The sequence below is a fragment of the Nylanderia fulva genome, unplaced genomic scaffold (assembly GCF_048542155.1).
Source record: "Nylanderia fulva isolate GAGA-0341 unplaced genomic scaffold, ASM4854215v1 Scaffold1, whole genome shotgun sequence".
Taxonomy (NCBI): domain Eukaryota; kingdom Metazoa; phylum Arthropoda; class Insecta; order Hymenoptera; family Formicidae; genus Nylanderia; species Nylanderia fulva.
In genome coordinates, this window is record NW_028189192.1 from 7,665,672 (window position 1) to 7,677,912 (window position 12,241).

A 12,241-nucleotide genomic window follows, 5' to 3' on the forward strand; every position below is an offset into this window, starting at 1 on the left:
CTTTTTTTTTTTTTTTTTTTTTCCATTTTTTTTCATTTTCCACGCGTTTATCAACACACGCGAACGATATATAGATTCTATTCTCGAATACGTATCGATTTTCCGTTTGCGCACGCGAGAAAGGAATGCGAAATGCGCGCAGAAACGCGTTTTGACTCTCGATCCAGACTGCACCAATAAAACTACACAAAAAGTAACTGCAAGTAGTATATAGCAGCGATGCTTTCTCATGTTCGACTAAATGGGGTCGAGCTATCTTACATTATTCTTTCGCAGGTATATTAAACTCGCTTGTCAATGATTAAAAATTACAATTATTTCTAGTCTTTGAAAAAAAAAACAAAATAATAATAATACGAAAAAATCGAAATATATTAAAATGTGATTATTAATATATTAAAATATATTAAAACCACACTTTTGACCGGCGCGAGGGAAAAAGTTGCCGCTGTAAAACACGTCGAGACGTCTTACTCTTATTGCACACGATGGTGTTCCGTTGACGTTCACCGACCGACAGATGCATACTTGCCGTAGATATTGTCTCGTGTCTGAGGCAGCTGGCCGGGAATATTGAAATATTAATAGAATATCGATGAGAGAGAGGGATACGCGGAAGAGCCAGAGTATGAGAACTGCCGAAATTCGGTTACGACGGCTCGCCGCGGGCCGGTTCGCGAAATTTCGGCCGATTATATCCGACCTGTTTTCGTATTACGATCTGTAATCGAATTTTTTTATACAGACGCACATGCACTTGCTGCGAGAGCGATGTTCGCGACATTAGAACTATACGTGGAACACCCACGACAATAAAAATAAAGTAAATTTTGAAAAGCTTTTTGACATTATTTAAATTCATCATTAATTTACTTTTGCAATATTTAGTTAAAGATCTTTATTTTCGACTGTTAATTATTCAAAAATTATATAGATATCTCAATTATCTTTTTTGAAAAAATCGAACATATCCAAGCCGAAAATCATTAGAAAATAATAATTAGCATAGATTCTGATTAACACTGACAAGCTTCAGGTGAGCACCAGACATAAGTATACACTTTTCAAGAAAAATTGCAACACACTTCGCAAATTATTATTTCGCGTTATTGCAATACTTCGTACTGATAAAAAAGTTTTTCATACATACATAATGCGTGGCTCGTGTCTTTAAATCTGATCTTCGATTATTTTATGATGCATTTGATGACGCTATTCCTCAGATGAAGGGCGAATGTTTTCCCTGCAACAAGAATAGCATGGATCAGTCATACGGTAATATGATTATTATAGTAATAAATCATTTGTCAGGAGTAAGAGAAAAGAGCTCGAGAAGAAGAGCCCTTTTACGCTCATCAGTATCAGATCAAGATATACAACAATCGCAACAAGAGGTCCGTCAAGACCTATGACAAGCTTCAAATGAGCACCAGAGATAAATATTTTCTGCGAGCAGTGCAACTAGAATTAATTCGACTCCTTCTTTTGCAAATTTTTAATATATTCGCAATGTCTCGCATATTTACCATTTTTAATTAAAAATTATTATTTTATCTTTGTTGCCAATAATATTTATTACGAATCTGTTTTACTTTGGATGTCATTTATTAGACAAGTAGCTGACAAATCGTATACGTAAATTTTGAAGACAAAATTTCAGTCTTTGCTGTCTTTTAGGTCATGCTTGTGGGAAAAGTCTTATTAATGGCACATTCGCGACGACACGCAAGCACAAACAACTTTTAGTAGGAACCATATTAAAGAAAATTGTGCCTCATCCTACGATCACTAATCTTGAAGCAAATTATGATATGCGCATTTGTTTTATCTTTGCCTTGAGCATTAAATTGATATGAATAGATGCATGAATACAATTAAATGCGCGATTATTTTTTTATTATGCTCTTTGTAAAACGATATTGCAAATTACAAAATTCTACTCTTTGTTATATCAAAATTGATCGTAGAATTAAAGTTTAACATTTTTAAGTATAGAAGTTTAAGAATAATTATATATATATATAACTAAATTACTCCCGATCTTATTATTATAAATTAGAGAGTAAATTTTATATGTAATTTAGAATTGAAGATCCTATTGAAAGGGGGCGAAATAATGCAAATCGCTTCGGGTCGTCGCTCGCGGCGGCACGATTAGCAAGGGCGCACAATATCGATCGAATAGCGAGCAGGTTTCAATTATTAAACATGCGTTTAGCACGTCCGCCTGAGTGGCCGAGTACGTTTTATCGCGAGAAAACTTTTGGAGTGGTTTGTTTCGGAAGGGGAGGGAGAATTATTTTCGAGAGAAAATAAAATACAGAATGAGTTCTGTATTCGCGCGGTACACATGCGAAATACGTTCAGAATTAGAAAATGGGAAAGGATAATATAATTTATAAGATCTATTTGCAAAATTAAACAACTATATATATAATAATATAAAAAGGAGAGCTTTTAAAATTTAGTGGTTCTTGATTTATACTATATAGATTATCTGATTTTTCAAGTACTATATTAATAGTTGAAGCGATTAGATAATGGTAGCTAATAAAATATTTAAAAAAATTAATAATTACAACGCGAATAATATTCCTCGCATATCTCGGTCTGACGTGAAGGATTATCGCGACAGACTGCTGTTGCTCGGACATCGTATACGCTTTACGACTGTAAACCTGAACAATGCGCAGATGGTCCGATTTCGTCAATGGATAATCTTGTTGATTTCACAAGATATAACGTAATCGTACCGTGCACATTGCGGACGGGAGATGATTCTATCAGATTCGGCTGCAGATCCTTTGTTGCGCCCGCCTTGCGTGCGTATCCTCAGGACTCAGGAGAACCAACTGTTACCGCTTTTTAAAGACTCCTTTAAAAATTCTAAACACTCATTTCGTTAACGACAAATTGAATTTTTTTAACGATTCGCCTTTATTTTTTAGATCGCGACGCGAATTAAAATTAACACGGAGAAAGAAAATTGAGTTGATGTCCACATTGACATACTAATTCTCTGACATAAACTGCAATAATGTCTGAAAATTCATATAAAGAAGGAAAAGAAAATTAATACCGTGCGCGCACATTTCTACGAATTTTGACGAGTTTGAATGTTTTTTCATAATAAAGTTAAATAAGTAATCGACCGTACTCTAGAATTTCTCGGAACAATCGCGACCTAGCGGTTTGCACGACGACGTCTTCCGCAAACGCGCGAACATCCCTCCCCTCGTTTCTCTCGCATCATCCCCTCCTCGGGAGATCTCGATGGGGAATCCCTCCCTCCCGTTGACTCGTGGCGAAACTCGCTCGGCATTCGGCGTCAGCGTCTTGAATGGTGACAAACGGCATGCACCGCGAAACACACAATCGCGCCGTGGTGGCTGCGACTGCAGGTACGATCGGGGAGAATCGGAGAGGGGGAGTGGGGGGGGAGGGAGAGGGTGCGGAGGCTGACTGCAGCGCGCGAGCAATGCGGCTGTGCACCCCCCGGTGCAGCGACGTACAGTTGACAGAAGCGCTTACGGAGGCGAGAGAGATCGTAGCGGAGTACGTTCGCCTCTCCGTCTTCATCCCTCTCTCACCCCCTTTGCATCCGCTCCGTTTCCACGCTTGTGCGTGCGTGCTCGCGCGCATTCAAGCATACGTGCTACAGGGTGGCGCGCGTATACTCACGGGTCGATTGCGTGCGAAAGCCCGCACGCGTAAATTGAGGGAGTAAACATTATATATATATATATATATATATATATAAATATGTGTGTGTGTCAGCTACTTGTCTAATAAATGACATCCAAAGTAAAACAGATTCGTAATAAATATTATTGGCCACAAAGATAAAATAATTTTTAATTAAAAATGGTAAATATGCGAGACATTGCGAATATATTAAAAATTTGGAAAAGAAGGAGTCGATATATATATGTGCGTTAGATTTTTATAAGAAAGTCGCGTCGAACTAATTAAATGAAATATGAAATAAGAAAGAAAACTTGCACTCTCTGTCTCTTTCGTGAGGTTAAATATATGTCTTTTTTTCTGTCTCTTCACAAACACATAGATCCATTTCACGTTACGCGATTGCGCGAATAAGAATGGGAAATATATGAGAGAAAACGGTTGAAAAAAAAAGCATGAAGCAATGAGAAAGTAAGAAATAATGTACGAGATGGGGATTTCAAGAGAGGGATCGCGCAAGTGTAACACGAAAGACGATCGTATTTCTTCTGTGACATCGTTTTATGCGCATATGCACATACGTACAAGAAGGTAGATTTACGATAGTTGCGCGCTGATGTAAACTCAGGAATTACAGTTTAATCGAAAATGTATTCTCCCGATTGGCGAAATTCATTCATTCTAGTGTTACATATACAATGTATATAAATATATATATATATGTGTATGTATATAGGCATTGCAATCTCGTGTTGTAATGTTTTATTAATTAAAACTTTTGGCGGGATAAATTGCGAAATACTTAAGCACAAGCAGTAATAAAACGGTTGCGGTTGATGCTAATGAAACACACAGTGGAACGAACATTCGTAATAAGCGGTGGCTGCCGAAAACGGAGCGTAACGGGGCGTTGTTACTTTGCGACGGTATATATCGCGAGATGTATTTTACAGTCGGAAGATATTAAACATTCTGGTCTTTTGCCATTCTAGAACGTGGTCTGTAATTTTTCTAACGAGCTACGCTACAAGCACGAACTTGCGGACTTTATTTTCGAGGATGCTGCCAGAACCGCATTTCACGCGTAATTAAATCTTTCAGAATTCTGTGACACTCAAGAATGGCGCGTTTAAAACTTCTGTTATTGAAATATTTTTATTCCAAAATAAAATACCAGTATAAATGTCCATATTAAAAAACTATGTATAAATCGCATAATAATTTTATTACTAAATGCAGACAATTATTAATATTTTAACTATAAATAATTATATCGATTTCAAAAATGATAATTAAATGTTATTCTATTTGATTGAAATTCAGAATGAAAATTGCGATTGAAAAATAGAGATATAGCAACATCGTGTTAATAACGCAATTTACAATTGCATATTCTCTACGGGAATGCATAGGAATGATAATATTGGAATACTGTCGCGCTTGCACCTTGAGAATTCGACATTCGATGTAAACGTCATAGGGAGAATACCTGTAATAATTGAGATACCTATCTAATCAGCAGATACGTAAGTCCACTAATATACCCTATGTACTCCCAAATGAAGCGCGAGACAATGTATTGGTTACAACTTAAGTTATACTACTCACTGGCACGGAGTTATTATCACTCGTCGGCGAGACATGCGACATGCGGATTAACCGTAACAGAGCAACGATAAGAGAATACTTGCATCTCGCGAGAGCGTGCTTATGCTGCGTAATTACCCGCGAGAGTAATCGCAATCAACGCCTCTCGCACACGATCGACATTACAGTTCAACAACTCGACTCTCGGCGTTTCTCTATTGTCCTGCCGTCTAATGCGTCCTTCTCTTCCTACCAGCCTCTCGAAAACATAATACGCAGTAGTCGCGCCGCAGATAAGAGCTGCGTAATACGCGTAATCGTTTGATGACGAACAAAGAGTGCTCCCCACGCGATCGTCGTCAAAGCGATTATTATCGCGGACGAGTATTTTGCGGAATCGATCGCGAAATGCGTACGTGGACGAATAGCTAGACTAATTAGACAATCGGACGTTACTCGAGAAGCAGAAGCGGCTCTAACGAGCGACGTTGACCGCGATACGCCGATTGCGGAAACGATTAGCTAACAAGACCGCTTTCGGAGAACGTACTCGCTTAAAATCAATCGCCGAAGCGGATTATTAACGAGCGACAGATCGTCGACTATCGACAGACTGACAATGAATGACGCAGTCTCTCTCAATTCATGCTATCTTCCAAAAAATTATTGAAATTTAATACATAGATTTTTTTGACATAAATATAGAATTTTCAAAGATCTTTTATATACATAGATTCCCTTAATAATTGTAATTGATATTTTTTTTTTAATCAATTATTAAACAAATCATTTAGTAATCGTCAATAAAATGATAAAATTTTTAAACGGTTGTACGTCTGTATAAAAGACCAAAATAAAGAATGCAAAAGCATATTTATTTATGCAAAATCGAAACACGAAATAGCGTTTAGAATAACATCCGAAATCTCAATGGTAAACGAGCCGACTCTGAGAACGAGAAGGGCCACCCTTTGCGATGGTAATAATGAGCGTCGCGTGGCGCGAAAGGGTGCCGGTATACGTTGGCCCTTTCGGGTGTTCGGAGTTATTAATGGAGAACGAAATAAATTTCGGCGCGCGCGAGACTCGGCTTATTATAATCCTCACTGTATATACGTCGGTGCTTGCTCCGCCTCAACCCTTTGCGCCGATTCGCGTCGTCCCACCCCGACACTTTCACCTTTTCTATCCACCCTGCGCCGCATGACACGGCGGATTATCATACGCCGTGTCGAGATCGTCCGAATTATTCCACGGTCGACAACGCCCTTTTTAAGTCCGACGAGAATGCTCACTTCTCACGCACGTGAAAATGTGCCGTCGCAACATCTGTACGCAATTTTACGCGATATAATGAAATTAACATCGATCCTCTCACGAAGAATGGAGAACAAAATTTCCAGCAAACTCGTTAAAAATACATTCGTCTTCTTGGTTTTAAAATAATATACAATATTTTGTTGAAACTACAACTTATACAATGTGAATTACAGTAATATATCGTTATATGTATTATCGTGTCTTGGAGTTTAATTTTTTGTCATGTAAACTTTTAGAGGATTTTTTTGAGATAATTCAATGAAGAATAGTTAGCCGTAATGATAATTTAAGAAACAGAGAGAGAGAGAGAGAGCAAAAACCAGAAACATAAAATAAAAATCGGTGAAACAAATCTACGTAGATGTAAAGAATAATGTGAATGTATGCGGATACCAAATATGGAATTTCGTAGGGTCGCGATTTTGGAATCAGACGTATTTTCTTAAGATCAATAGTCCACCCTTTCCTGTCCTTTGCAAGAAAATGTATCGCGCTCCAATCCATTAATTTAGTTCCCACTCGCGACCACAGACGAGATCGTGCGGTTGCACCAAGAGTCATGGCTCAAGCCGGAAACTCGAACGTCGAACAAAGTTGCTCGCGAGAGACCGCAATACTCTTCCCACAATGCCAATCCGATACAATATTTACTCAGATCTGGTCCAAAGGCGACTTCACGGAATAGTTGCATATTTTACAGGCGAAAGCACAGAGATGCAACGTGTGATTCAGATTTATATGTTACGATAAAAATTTATACGTCATTGTACGGATCGGAATTTATTGCCCTAGTTGAATTGTAAAATATTTAAACCTATGTATTTTTTTGTATATTAATTTTTATTTTACTGATGTTAATTGAAACCGAATAAAAATGCATTAACGAAGAATGTATATTTGATAATTCTCATTTGATTGATGATTAATTATAAATCAAGTTTAATTGCTCTCCCAATTAATCCGTGACATATTTATTGACACGTTAAATCTAAAGATTTTCAACATCTCGCTACGAATGATTCTAACACTTGCAGGAAGATTTCCAAGCGTCTAATCTTCGCGTTTTCGATTAATGTTTCATTAAGTTCTGTTGATCTTACGTCGGTAGCTTCCGATCTATAGTACCGAAGTACCTTGTTTCCCTTGAAAGATCGTCATTCTGACGTTCTATCCTGCGATTCTCTTCGAGTGTTTATGTAGGAGGGCGAAGTCGAAAGGAGATGCAGGATCGAAGACAGCTGGGTGGCATGCCGAGGTGCTTTAAGCCGGCAGCTTAGCGTGAAATTCAAAGTCAAGAAATCCTGCCGCAGATACGAATTCGAGTTCATGGAATTAACTGTATATGTCGCTGGCACCGGATGCATTTAATAATACATTTCTTTCTTAGCTTTATTAAATTAATATTTATTAGTTTATCTTTCTCTTAATTTCTTTTTCTTCCTCTCTTCCTAATATAAAATAGATAAAGATAAAAAATTCGAGATTGCAATAACAAGTTTGCTAAATCCAGTCGCCTTCAAAGAATACACAACAATCCTGTGGTGGCTTATTAATTTCATTAATCCTTTGTATACGATGTATTGAAAATAAAGTTAGATAGAGTATATTCTTCTACTAGAGATGTTAACATATAAAAACGCACAATTTTAGATATTTATAGAAAATTATTTTTTATATACCTATATTATAAAATCTTGTTTAGATAAAGAAAAATAAATTTTATACTAAAATAAAAAAAAATTGTTTAGGACATTAAAAAAATGTTTTATACATATATGTATATTCAACGGCTTGTCTCAGATGTCGAACGCTCTGAACCACAACTGCTGGAAGTCGAGTTACCCAACAAGAATAGCAGTTATTTTAGCGTAGGAGAATCGATAGTGTTTCAATTACGTGATTGAAAATTGATGGAACTTGGCAAAGTTGAGTCCCAGCGAAATAAAACATATATTCAATGAAATTGCTTCGATTTAAACTAAATCCAACAATCTTAAGATATACTATATAATTAAGTATAAAAGAGAAAAACTTTTTTCTATATATGTACATTTATTTTTGCGAGTCGTTGTAAGTTAACAACATCGTGTGTGTGCAATTTTTAACTAACAACTAGAATAATTTCAAACTCGTGCGCACCGATTTAGATCGTTTTGAAATTAAGAATGTCCCGTAATAATCATTAAATTCTAAAAACATTCGTTTCTTTTATTCTTTAAAAGTTTTCGCAACTTCACGAAGGTTATAGACGACGATTCAGTGAATAAAATTACTAATTTCATCTATTACTATAAAACCTCCGACGAGAAAAGTTCGGGAATAAACTCGAGAAATTTGTAACGCCCTGGATGTAACGCGAATAATTAAAAAAAAAATGTACTTCATGCGATCATAAAAAAGAAATATTATTAATACGCCTATTCGGCAAAAATCAATTCGAAAAAAATCGAAAAGATGACCGTGCGGGATGTGAAATCTTGTGCGGTGCAATGTACGAATTTTATATCATTATAATGACATATAAATACGTGTAATCGAGCAGTGTATGCTTGTTATGTGGTTCCACAAAAAAAGTTGAACGGAGAGAGAAAGAGGGAGAGCGAGAGAGGTCGCTTTTAGGAGACGTTTTAACCAAGATAAATTCGTGCGATTAAGGATAAAAAGAGGCGGTAGTGGCTGGCGGGCGATAGGGCGATAGGACGATGAAGGGTAAAAAGGCTAGGGCAATCGAAGAAGGAAAAGATCGGCGGTAGAACTGCTGAGCGCAAGAAGGGCATCGATGGTTCAGGTGGGCGAGACAGCCCCGGGACAGAGCGAGAGCAACGCGCGAGATGAAGAGACAGAGAGAAAGGTGGTGCAACGAAACCGGCGGAGGCGAAGAGGAAGAAGTGGGGCGACGAGTAAATAAAATATTCAGGAAGCTCGGAGCCCCGGGCGTTTGGTCGTGGATGCCAGGGGGTGTCTGCTCCAAGTGGTGGTCGGGAACTGCCGGGTGCGGAGAGAGAGAGAGAGAGAGGAACGCTGGGAGTTGGGAGCTGGTCGAATGTACTGTAGACTCGGTGAGGCTGAAAGTTCGGCGGGATAAACGGTTTGGTCCAGACGGAGGAACCGCTTCGCCGCGACCGCGTATATAGAAGAGGATGGAGGAACCAACCCGGCGCGGGCCCGGGTTTGGTTTTATCCCGTGGGAGATTCTCGGTGTTGCCCGAGACAGCGACGAGAGAAAGAGAGAGAGAGAGAGAGGTAGAGCAAGAGAGGGCACGTGTTCACGTGCTCGATGTTCGGGCGTTGGATGGTTGCACCTGCGGTTCGAGACCGTCTTGCTTTTACCCTCCTTGCTGCCTGGACCGTTCGATGTCTCGCGGGACGTAGCTTCTCGCTTCGGTATTCTCGCGATTTCTATAATGGAAATTAAACGTATACGCGTTTAATAGCTTACGCGGAGTAGCAAAGCAAGTTTCTCCCTGCATTAAACTTGTACGCTTTACATTATATATACATATGTATTATACGCATAAATATTATATATATATATTCTCCCGCAGCGAATTCTCCCGCTTCGGCCGGCTTGGAAGCGAATAATCAAATATCCGCGAGAACCGGCCGGAACCGGTTACCGCGCGAAACAAATTTCCCGCGATCGCGCACATAACTTCTCATTGAATGTTATAACTTCATTAAAACGAGCGAGCGAGTGGATACACGGCGGCTCGAGCGAAATGAGATTATGCAGGATGCATCGTCCCTTCGGTTTCGGGCGCGGACTTCTTCGTTAATTTTGCATCGAGGTTCCGCATGCGTCGTATATGCGTATACACTAGGCTTCGAAGCACGGTAATGTGTGCCACGTGTACGTGTGTGCGTATACGTATGTACCGAGATCTAATCCGCGACGAGGATAGCCGGTGATTTCATAGGGAATTAATCGATCGGGAAGGGTAAATTCGTGTGCCGGTATTAAAGGATTTCCCCATGGTTGCTGATAATTCGATTGTACTCCTGTACATATATATGCATACGCATACAAAGGATATATATATATATATATATATATGTACGCGCACATGTACAGATGCTGTTCCGAAGCGCAGCCGGCCAGAACGAATGAAATCCGGAATAAATTCCTAGTTACAAGCGCGCGAGCAAAAATAAAATCCACTCGCGGCGTCGGCATGGCCGTCGTAAATTTCATGCCGTCGCGGCATGCACCTCTCTGTTACAAGATATACATAATCCAGACTCGTTCATTGTCAATGCTGCCGAGCTATGGCGTTATGTATATGTAGGTACGAATTACATTTCTCTCGCGCGCTACCTCGCGAAAAGAAGACAATGCTTTATTTTTAACTAGGAACGGCGACTTGCGCTTCGTACGCGTGTTTATTTTTAACTTAGTCGTTCCACCTGCCGTTGCTCTGCAGAAGCCATCAACTGTCTGAGAGGAGAGACACATTTTTCTATATTATTTTCCAACCGCACAGAACAAAAAAAATAAATAAAATCTCCACCGCTTTAAACGATTAAAGTGACAGAAAATTGGTAATTTTATTCAAAACTTTTTATGAAACTTGATACAATTGCAGCAACATCTACAGAAAAAAAAGAAATGCTTGTAAAATAAAAAAGAGCGATTTAACTGTGAAGACTGTAATGTATCACGTAACTTAAAATATTTAAACGAATGATTCTAAATAGTCTGTGCTATTTTGAAAAGAAGTAAAGAAATAAAAGTATAAAAAATATATAGCGCAACGCTAATATACTCGCATTTTTCTGTCTCATTTCTGCTTGATACTAACTCGGAATTAGCGCGGCTGAAAGAAACGTGAAAAAGACATTTGTCGGAAAGAGAATCATGTGACGTTTGAACAGCACAAACGTCAATAGAACGCGTTACCTAGATTGTGTAGCCTTCGCGTAAGAAGCCATTACTCGTCGTGTTTAACATCCGAGGGAAAGCGCCTGCCTCAATTAGCGGGACAGACCGTAAAACCCTTCCCACACCGGAAATCAGCTCCGATCCTTATCCGCTTTGTAGCCCGGGTGCCAAGAAAGCGCGCGCAGCACGATAATTGCTTTTCTACCCGTGGCACAACGAAAATATTGTTGCTGCCGGCGGCGCAGCGCTGATGGCATAAATTTAGCAGAAAAAATAGAAAGAGTAATCGCCTTATCACACACACAAACACATATATATGAGAGTTCCGCGACGTCTCTCTCCAATCCCGGTAAGCTTAAAAGCGGAAAAAATTTTGTAACTGTTGCGGAGGATCTTCGAATGCGTTTACCGCATTCGTTAATCTACCGCGAACAATTTAGAATTTAGTCGAATTTAGACGAAATAATATCTCTATCAATATTTTTTATTTACTTCTCCATCCGCAATATATTTTGATTTAAATAATTATGTTTAAATATAAAAGTGTATATTTATAAGAAACAAAAAATAGATTTTATGCATACTGCGATTTAAAAATTGCATCCCGCATATATGGCGCATTGGAAATATGACAGAAATGTAGAGTTATAAAACGATAATGATTTAACTAACGAAGACGAATATTCATAAAGAAGGCATGAGAAAAAGGAAGACAAATGTGGACGTGTGTAGCGCGAGTGGCGTATGTAATGGAAGCACAAAAGTAAATTA

At 38.7% G+C, this 12,241-nt stretch overlaps 1 protein-coding gene across 3 annotated transcripts in view; it reads right to left on the reverse strand.

The window, feature by feature from the left end:
- LOC114931062 (uncharacterized) overlaps nucleotides 1-12,241 on the reverse strand; it is a 252,494-nt gene that overhangs the window by 194,697 nt on the left and 45,556 nt on the right. For all 3 annotated transcript variants that reach the window (XM_029302982.2, XM_085481011.1, XM_085481017.1), the window contains exon 2: nucleotides 1,151-1,243. The gene's annotated coding sequence lies outside the window, so the exon portion shown is untranslated. The remainder of the gene's footprint in view (nucleotides 1-1,150; nucleotides 1,244-12,241) is intronic.